Here is a 10,282-nt window from a genome sequence, read left to right as displayed (position 1 = left end):
TGGCCCAGGGACTCACACCCAGACAAACCGGTGGCCCAAGGACCCCACCCAGGCAAACCGGTGGCCCAGGAACCCCACCCAGACAAACCGGTGACCCAGGGACCCCACCCAGATAAACCGGTGACCCAGGGACCCCAGCCAGATAAACCGGTGACCCAGGGACCCCACCCAAGCAAACCGGTGACCCAGGGACCCCACCCAGATAAACCGGTGACCCAGGGACCCCACCCAGATAAACCGGCGGCCCAGGGACCCCCACCCAGACAAACCGGTGACCCAGGGACCCCATGCAGGCAAACCAGTGACCCAGGGACCCCACCCAGGCAAACCGGTGGCCCAGGGACTCCCACCCAGATAAACCGGTAGCCCAAGGACCCCACCCAGGCAAACCGGTGGCCCAGGGACCCCATGCAGGCAAACCAGTGACCCAGGGACCCCACCCAGGCAAACCGGTGGCCCAGGGACTCCCACCCAGACAAACCGGTGGCCCAAGGACCCCACCCAGGCAAACCGGTGGCCCAGGAACCCCACCCAGACAAACCGGTGACCCAGGGACATCACCCAGACAAACCGGTGACCCAGGGACCCCACCCAGATAAACCGGTGACCCAGGGACCCCACCCAGATAAACCGGTGACCCAGGGACCCCACCCAGACAAACCGGTGACCCAGGGACCCCACCCAGATAAACCGGTTACCCAGGGACCCCACCCAGATAAACCGGCGGCCCAGGGACCCCCACCCAGACAAACCGGTGACCCAGGGACCCCACCCAGATAAACCGGTGACCCAGGGACCCCACCCAGACAAACCGGTGGCCCAGGGACCCCACCCAGGAAAACCGGTGGCCCAGGGACCCCACCCAGACAAACCGGTGACCCAGGGACCCCACCCAGACAAACCGGTGACCCAGGGACCCCACCCAGGAAAACCGGTGACCCAGGGACCCCACCCAGACAAACCGGTGACCCAGGGACCCCACCCAGGCAAACCGGTGACCCAGGGACCCCACCCAGACAAACCGGTGACCCAGGGACCCCACCCAGGCAAACTGGTGACGCAGGGACCCCACCCAGACAAACCGGTGACCCAGGGACCCCACCCAGACAAACCGGCGGCCCAGGGACCCCCACCCAGACAAACCGGTGACCCAGGGACCCCACCCAGACAAACCGGTGACCCAGGGACCCCACCCAGGCAAACCGGTGACCCAGGGACCCCACCCAGACAAACCGGTGACCCAGGGACCCCACCCAGGCAAACCGGTGACCCAGGGACCCCACCCAGACAAACCGGTGACCCAGGGACCCCACCCAGACAAACCGGTGACCCAGGGACCCCACCCAGGCAAACCGGTGACCCAGGGACCCCACCCAGGCAAACCGGTGACCCAGGGACCCCCACCCGGACAAACCGGTGACCCAGGGACCCCCACCCAGACAAACCGGTGACCCAGGTGCCCACATCATTCATTAGCAAAAAAAAATCATCAGGTTAATTAATGATAATGGAAAGAACAATTCATCAAGATTTTTTTAAATAATAGATTTGATAGATAGTGTAAACTATCTATAAAACATCTACTCAAACCACTGACTGTGATCCTGGCCTAGTTGACATGCCGGTATGTGAAATCGAACAGCTGATCGAGCTGTAATGTGACCGAATGCGTTCACGGATCACTACGGGGAGTTTTGGTTCCTGACTCAAAGGGTCGTCTCCCGTCTCTGCCGTCTCCCTCTGAGCTTTTAATACCGCATTCAAAACTACTGAGAACACGGAACTGGGAACTCGGAAATCTGCGACTTCCGACATCAGTGATTTTATGACTACTGTGAACTCAGAAAACTGGGGAAAATCGTTTTTGAACGGTGATCCAACTTGGAATTCCAACTCGGGATTCCAACTCGGGAACTCTGACCTCTTTCCAGCGCTCCGGCCTTTCCGACCTGAAGATCACTGACGTCACGATTTGACATCGTATTTTTCAGAGTTCCCAGTTGTCTTGAAAGCACCATAAAACTCATCCTTCTCCAGCTCATATCTGTGTGAAGCTGGATTCAGTGATCTCATTTACATTTCGTCTGCATTAAAACCAAATATTGATCCAGGTTGAACGTGAGAGCAGAGATGAGGTACACACTGTCCGACGCGCAGAATCAATTCAATTCAATTCAAGGGCTTTATTGGCACGGAAACATATGTTAACATTGCCAAAGCAAGTGAAGCAGATAAAAAAAGATAAATAAACAACACAAAATTAACAGTAAACATTACAAACACAACATTTTCAAAGAATAAATAAATTTCAAATGTCATAAGACACTAAATTTAGAGCATCATTGTTTTATACATTGTTTTTTTTAATGTTGTGTTGTAATGATGTGCAAATAGTTAAAGTACAAAAGGGAAAATAAATAAGCATAAATATGGGTTGTATTTACAATGGTGTTTGTTCTTCACAGGTTGCCCTTTTCTTGTGGCAACAGGTCATACATTGTGCTGCTGTGATGGCACACTGTGGAATTTCACCCAGTAGATATGGGAGTTTATCAAAATTTGATTTGTTTTCTAAGTCTTTGTGGGTCTGTGTATTTTGAGGGAAATATGTGTCTCTAATATGGTCATACATTTGGCAGGAGGTTAGGAAGTGCAGCTCAGGTTCCACCTCATGTTGTTGGCAGTGTGCACATGCTCACTGAGTCTGTACATAGTCAAAGATTTCCTTAAGTTTGGGTCAGTCACAGTGGTCAGGTATTTGCCACTGTGTACTCTCTGTTTAGGGCCAAATAACATTCTAGTTTGCTCTGTTTTTTGGTAAATTCTTTCCAATGTGTCAAGTAATTATCTTTTGTTTTCTCATGATTTGGTTTGGTTTAATTGTGCTGTTGTCCTGGGGCTCTGTAGGGTGTGTTTGTGTTTGTGAACAGAGCCCCAGGACCAGCTTGCTTAAGGAACTCTTCTCCAGGTTCATCTCTCTGTAGGTGATGGCTTTGTTATCAAATGTTTGGGAATCGCTTCCTTTTAGGTGATTGTAGAATTTAATGGCTCTTTTCTGGATTTTGATAATTAGTGGGTATCGGCCTAATTCTGCTCTGCATGCATTATTTGGTGTTCTACGTTGTACACGGAGGATATTTGTGCAGAATTCTGCTTGCAGAGTCTCGATTTGGTGTTTGTCCCATTTTGTGAATTCTTGGTTGGTGAGCGGACCCCAGACCTCACAACCATAAAGGGCAGTGGGCTCTATGACTGATTCAAGTATTTTTAGCCAGATCCTAATTGGTATGTTGAATTTTATGTTCCTTTTGATGGCATAGAAGGTCCTTCCTTGCCTTGTCTCTCAGGTCGTTCACAGCTTTGTGGAAAAATACCTGTGGAGCTGATGTTTAGGCCGAGGTATGCATCGTTTTTTTGTGTGCTCTAGGTCAACGGTGTTTTAGATGAAATGATATCCGACTAATTTGCAATTTATATATTATTATTATGCATAGCCCCACATTAAAAGTATGTGATGATGAGTTGTGAAGACAATCAGAAATACTGTTCGATTTTGTTTTCAATTGACTGCAATAGTCGCAAATAAATAAATAAAAATGTTTTAATGTTTAAATACAAAGTAAACATTGGCTGTTAATTACATATTTTTTTTTCACCAGGTCGCGAGAATTTTCACATGGCGTAAAAAAAATGGGGTCATGGGTCAAAAAGTTGAGGAAACCTGAACGTCATATTCATAGATAATGAAATGTATGTCATCACCAAAAGTTCTATATTATGGTATGCATGGAAATGGTTCCCCCTGGTGGTCATCATAATGCAATGCATCCACATTTAATTTGCCGTCACCTTGAATCGGTCCTCCAAATATACTGCTGATCTCACTCGTTTCCATGAATGGTAAAAGAAGTTGTACGTGTCCTCGCCTGTCAGTTTGTTATAAAAAATACAAAAAAACTTGATAAATCGCTTGGGTCATTTTAAGATGTTCGTTTTGAAAATTTGTTCAGCCATTTTCCCACAGTAAAAAAGTGTCCAAGTCATGTCATGTGATCTACTAGTGGATGAACTGGCAATCAGACATGATATCTGATTTAAATCAGTGGAAAGGTTATGACTTCAACTTTCTCCTCGTATGTATGTAACTCATACTCATTCATTGGTATGTTGCCCTGCGCTTTTAAAATGGCTGTGTTGCTATGGCAATTTGCGCATGTTTTGAGGGTCACCGTCAGGTACAAGATATTACACACACACACACACACACACACAAAAAATCGATATTATTTTATCCCTTTGTAATGGTAATTGGTGACATTTTATTTTAAACCTAGACTTTGAAATATCTTATTCCCCAACATCAGCACGATTTGGATGGGGACAATTTGGGAACCAAATTATCTCCACCCCACACCCCACACCTCGCTTTTCTTTGCCTGCAGTTGCTCTGGCTCTGTAATAGTCACGTTGTTGCTGTATCAGAATCCCACGGTTCTTACCTTTCTAACATTACTAAGCAGGTGTTTGTAGGACTTGTCGTTTTGAAATCAAAATGTACTTGATAAATGTAGTTTACATTTTTTTGCATGTCAATCTCTCCTGGCTCAAAGTGGAGGAGAGATTGACTTCATCACTACTTGTATTTGTGAGAGATATTGACATGTTGAATGCACAGAGCTGTCTGTCTAAACTAGATGCACACAGCTCGGACACCCATGCATAACCCACAAGACATGCCACCAGAGGTCTCTGCCCAGTCCCCTAGTCCAGAACAGACAACAGGAGGTGCACAGTACTACATAGAACCATGACTACATGGAACTCTATTCAATATCAGGTAACTGATGCAGCAGCAGAATCAGAGGCCTGAGGGAACACACTTAATATGTTGTGAAATATGTTATGAATGTAAATGTTTTTAAAATGTATAATCAAATCAAATCATTTATATAGCCCTTCGTACATCAGCTGATATCTCAAAGTGCTGTACAGAAACCCAGCCTAAAACCCCAAACAGCAAGCAATGCAGGTGTAGAAGCACGGTGGCTAGGAAAAATTCCCTAGAAAGGCCAAAACCTAGGAAGAAACCTAGAGAGGAACCAGGCTATGTGGGGTGGCCAGTCCTCTTCTGGCTGTGCCGGGTGGAGATAACAGAACATGGCCAAGATGTTCAAATGTTCATAAATGACCAGCATGGTCCAATAATAATAAGGCAGAACAGTTGAAACTGGAGCAGCAGCACGGTCAGGTGGACTGGGGACAGCAAGGAGTCATCATGCCAGGTAGTCCTGAGGCATGGTCCTAGGGCTCAGGTCCTCCGAGAGAGAGAAAGAAAGAGAGAATTAGAGAGAGCACACTTAAATTCACACAGGACACCGAATAGGACAGGAGAAGTACTCCAGATATAACAAACTGACCCTAGCCCCCCGACACAAACTACTGCAGCATAAATACTGGAGGCTGAGACAACTGCCTTAATGTTGCTGGAACCCAGGAAGAATAGCTGCTGCGAACAGGGATCCATAATAAATACAAATACATCATTGAGTACACTCTTCATATTTTCAAGCATGGTGGCGTCTGCATCATGTTATGGGTATGCTTGTCAGCGGCAAGGAATATGTTTTTTTTTTAGGATGAAAATAAACGGGTACAGCTATAAGCACAGGCAAAATCCTAGAGGAAGTCCTGGTTCAGTCTGTTTTCCAACAGACACTGTGTAAGGATCTGGGTGTAGCTGGTGCAGAGGAGTCAGGCGCAGGACAGCATAGATGAGTAACACAAGGAACTTTACTCAAAATATCAAAATACATGAAGTAGCACCAGGTCCACAAACATCGTACCGAACTTACAATAAACAAACACACACAAAAACCATGGGGAAAACAGAGGGTTAAATAATGAACAAGTAATTGGGGAATTGAAACCAGGTGTGTGAAACATAGACAAAACAAATGGAAAATGAAAAGTGGATCGGCGATGGCTTGACGGCTGGTGACGTCGACTGCCGAACGCCGCCCGAACAAGGAGAGGGACCGAATTTGGCGGAAGTCGTGACACTGGGAGACAAATTCCCCTTCCAGCAGGACATTAACCTAAAACACAAGGCCAAATATACAATGGAGTGGCTTACCAAGATGACATTAAATGTTCCTTTTTTTTAAGAATAATGTGTAAATATTGTACAACCCAGGTGTAAAAAACTCTTATAGACTTACCCAGAAAGACTCAGAGCTGTAATCACTGCCAAAAGTGATTCTAACATGTATTGACTCAGGGATATGAATACTTACTGTATATAAATTAGATATTTCATTATTTCAATTTTCAATAGATTTGTCAACATTTCTAAAACATGTTTTCACTTTGTCATCACAATGTATTTTGTGTGTTCAGATGCCCTGTGTGGACAAAGTCATGGAACCTTATGACAATCAGACTAAATTAACTACATTTTTCAGAGAGAAAACTTCAGTCCAGTCCGACCGGAACACAGAGGTAACAGCTATTTGGGCGGATGCCCTGTAGGGGTGTAGTTTACATTTTAGTATGGTCTGGGTGTCCATCACTTCGTGTTCCAGAGAGAGACAGTGTGCTAGGGCACATACCCAACCACTCCTATTAGTTCTCAAGGATATCTTATTTGATTGAGGACTTTTAAGGGTAAAATATTTCAATGGGATTGAAGTATGAGATGGAATTTGTTGAGATTTGACACGGGTTTGGATCAGTAACTTTTTGGTTTACTCTCATCATGCCTCTCTCTTTATGTCCATTCTATAGAATTATGACTCACTGGGCTCCCATCTCAGGGTCTCCCATCTCAGGGGCTCCCATCTTCAGGGGCTCCGATCTCAGAGGCTCCTATCTCAGGGGCTCCCATCTCAGGGGCTCCCATCTCAGGGGCTCCCATCTTCAGGGGCTCCCATCTTCAGGGGCTCCCATCTCAGGGGCTCCCATCTCAGGGGCTCCCATCTCAGGGGCTCCCATCTTCAGGGGCTCCCATCTTCAGGGGCTCCCATCTTCAGGGGCTCCCATCTCAGGGGCTCCCATCTCAGGGGCTCCCATCTCAGGGGCTCCCATCTTCAGGGATTCCCATCTCGGCGGTTCCTCTGTGGCCTGTTGGAGTAAAATTAGTACAGCTAGTTGTGTTCATGGTTAGGTGTTGCTATGGGTTCACAGTTAGGTGTTGCTATGGGTTTACAGTTAGGTGTGGCTATGGTGCAGATGGTTGGGCATGTGCCCTAGCCCACTGTCTCTCTCTGGAACAGGAAGTGATGCCCACCAGACCATATTAGGTTGTTATTGTGTCACTCCTACAAACTGGGGAAGGAAACACCAGCCTGCTACGCTCTCGAGGTCTACAGTTATATTAAACAAGTCATATTATGCCCCCTATGAAATTAAGCCTTGCAGTATGTGTATGTGCCATGCTCTGATTGGCTCCTCTCTCCTGGTTCCTTATCTGCAATTGGTCTATTCCAGGGGTTGGTGTCCATAGCTGTGCCGGTGGTGCGCTCTCTGGAAGATAAGCTGGGAATCATCTGGTCTTCCTCAGAGATAGGTGAGCTCTGCTCTTCAACACACCAGACATCTAGAAGGTGTATAGTATCATGGAAATGTATTCCATAGAATGGGCCTCCCCATTCAACTCAATGGTATAATGGGTGGACTGGCAGGCATTAGCAGTGTAATATTTACAAAAAGACCCTCCTCATACACATCTCCCTCTCCCCCTTTCTGTCTCTTTTTCTCTCCCTCTCTCTCTCTCTCTCTCTCTCTCTCTCTCTCTCTCTCTCTCTCTCTCTCTCTCTCTCTCTTTCTCTCTCTCTCTCTCTCTGTCTCTCTCTCTCTCTCTCTCTCTCTCTCTCTCCTCCCCCCACTTCGCTCTCTATTCTCCCCCCACTTCTCTCTCTGTTCTCCCCCCACTTCTCTCTCTCTTACCCCCACTTCGCTCTCTCTCGTCTCCCCCCTTTCCTCCTCTCCCTTCCCCCTTCAGGTGATGTGGGCTCGTTCTATGGATGTTACTCGGCCTCCCGAGTAGCGCAGCGGTCCAAGGCACTGAATCTCAGTTCAATTCCAGGCTGTATCACAACCGCCGCACAATTGGCCCAGTGTCGTCCGGGTTAGGGTTTGGCCAGAGTAGGCCGTCATTGTAAAAAATAATTTGTTCTTAACTGACTTGCCTAGTTTAATAATGGTTAAATATAAATTGTTGTTCCTGCCTTCTCTGGGCCGTACGTCACCTACTGGGAGTAGTGTACCTATTCACGTTGCCCCCTCCCCTCCCCTCCCCACACCACTGCCACTCTCTGTTGTCGTCTATGCCTAGTCACTTTAATTAACTCTACCTATATGTACAGTTGAAGTCTGAAGTTTACATACACCTTAGCAAAATACATTTAATCTCAGTTTTTCACAATTCCTGACATTTAATCCGAGTAAAGATTCCCCGTTTTAGGTCAGTTAGGATAATCACTTTATTTTAAGAATGTGAAATGTCAGAATAATAGTAGAGAGAATGATTTATTTAAGCTTTTAATTCTTTCATCACATTCCCAATGGGTCAGAAGATTACATACACTCAATTAGTATTTGGTAGCATTGCCTTTAAATTGTTTAACTTGAGTATAACGTTTCAGGTAGCCTTCCACAAGCTTCCCACAATAAGTTGTGTAAATTTTGGCCCATTCCTCCTGACAGAGCTGGTGTGACTGTCAGGTTTGTAGGCCTCCTTGCGCGCACATGCTTTTTCAGTTCTGCCTATGTAACAGTACAAATTTAGACCGTCCCTCGCCCATACCCGGGCGCGAACTAGGGACCTTCTGCACACATCAACAGTTTCCCTCGAAGCATCGTTACCCATCGCTCCACAAAAGCCGCGGCCCTTGCAGAGCAAGGGGAACTACTACTTCAAGGTCTCAGAGCAAGTGACGTCACTGATTGAAACGCTACTTAGCGCCCACGCTAACTAAGCTAGCCGTTTCACATCCGTTACACTCACCCCCCTTTTGACCTTCCTCCTTTTTCCGCAGCTACCAGTAATCCGGGTCAACAGCATCAATGTAACAGTACAAATTTAAACCGTCCCCTCGCCCATACCCGGGCGCGAACCAGGGACCTTCTGCACACATCAACAGTCACCCTCGAAGCATCGTTACCCATCGCTCCACAAAGGCCGCGGCCCTTGCAGAGCAAGGGGAACTACTACTTCAAGGTCTCAGAGCAAGTGACGTCACTGATTGAAACGCTACTTAGCGCCCACGCTAACTAAGCTAGCCGTTTCACATCCGTTACACCTACAAATGTTCTATGGGATTGGGGTCAGGGCTTTGTGCTGGCCACTCCAATACCTTGGCTAGCTGGAAACGGCAGAATTTTTCATGGAATATCTACATAGGCGTACAGAGGCCCATTATCAGTAACCATCACTCCTGTGTTCCAATGGCACGTTGTGTTAGCTAATCCAAGTTTATAATTTTAAAAGGCTATCATTATCATTAGAAAACCATATTGCAAAAACTGTTGTTCTGATTAAAGAAGCAATAAAACGGGCCTTCTTTAGACTAGTTGAGTATCTGGAGCATCAGCATTTGTGGGTTCGATTACAGGCTCAGAATAGCCAAAAACAAAGACTTTGTTCTGAAACTCGTCAGTCTATTCTTGTTCTGAGAAATGAAAGCTATTCCATGTCAGAAATTGCCAAGAAACTGAAGATCTTGTACAACGCTGTGTACTACTCCCTTCACAGAACAGAGCAAACTGGCTCTAACCAGAATAGAAAGAGGAGTGGGAGGCCCAGGTGCACAACTGGAGGACAAGTACATTAGAGTGTCTAGTTTGATAAACAGACACCTCACAAGTCCTCAACTGGCAGCTTTATTATATAGTACCCGCAAAACACAAGTCTCAACGTCAACAGTGAAGAGGCGACTCCGGGATGCTGGACTTCTAGGCAGAGTTCCTCTGTCCAGTGTCTGTGCTCTTTTGTCCATCTTCATCTTTTCTTGTTATTAGCCAGCCTGAGATATGGCTTTTTCTTTGCATCTCTGCCTAGAAGGCCAGCATCCCGGAGTCGCCTCTTCACTGTTGATGTTGAGACTGGTGTTTTGCAGGTACTTTTTAATGAAGCTGCCAGTTGAGGACTTGAGGCGTCTGTTTCTCAAACTAGACACTCTAATGTACTTTACCTCTTGCTCAGTTGTGCACCGGGGCCTCCACCTCTTTCTATTCTGGTTAGAGACAGTTTGCATCCCGGATATCAGTATTAAGATATAAGGTT

This window comes from Oncorhynchus mykiss, chromosome 22, assembly GCF_057628025.1.
Source record: "Oncorhynchus mykiss isolate SJ-2025 chromosome 22, ASM5762802v1, whole genome shotgun sequence".
Lineage (NCBI taxonomy): Eukaryota > Metazoa > Chordata > Actinopteri > Salmoniformes > Salmonidae > Oncorhynchus > Oncorhynchus mykiss.
Note: the sequence above shows the minus strand (reverse complement) of the source record.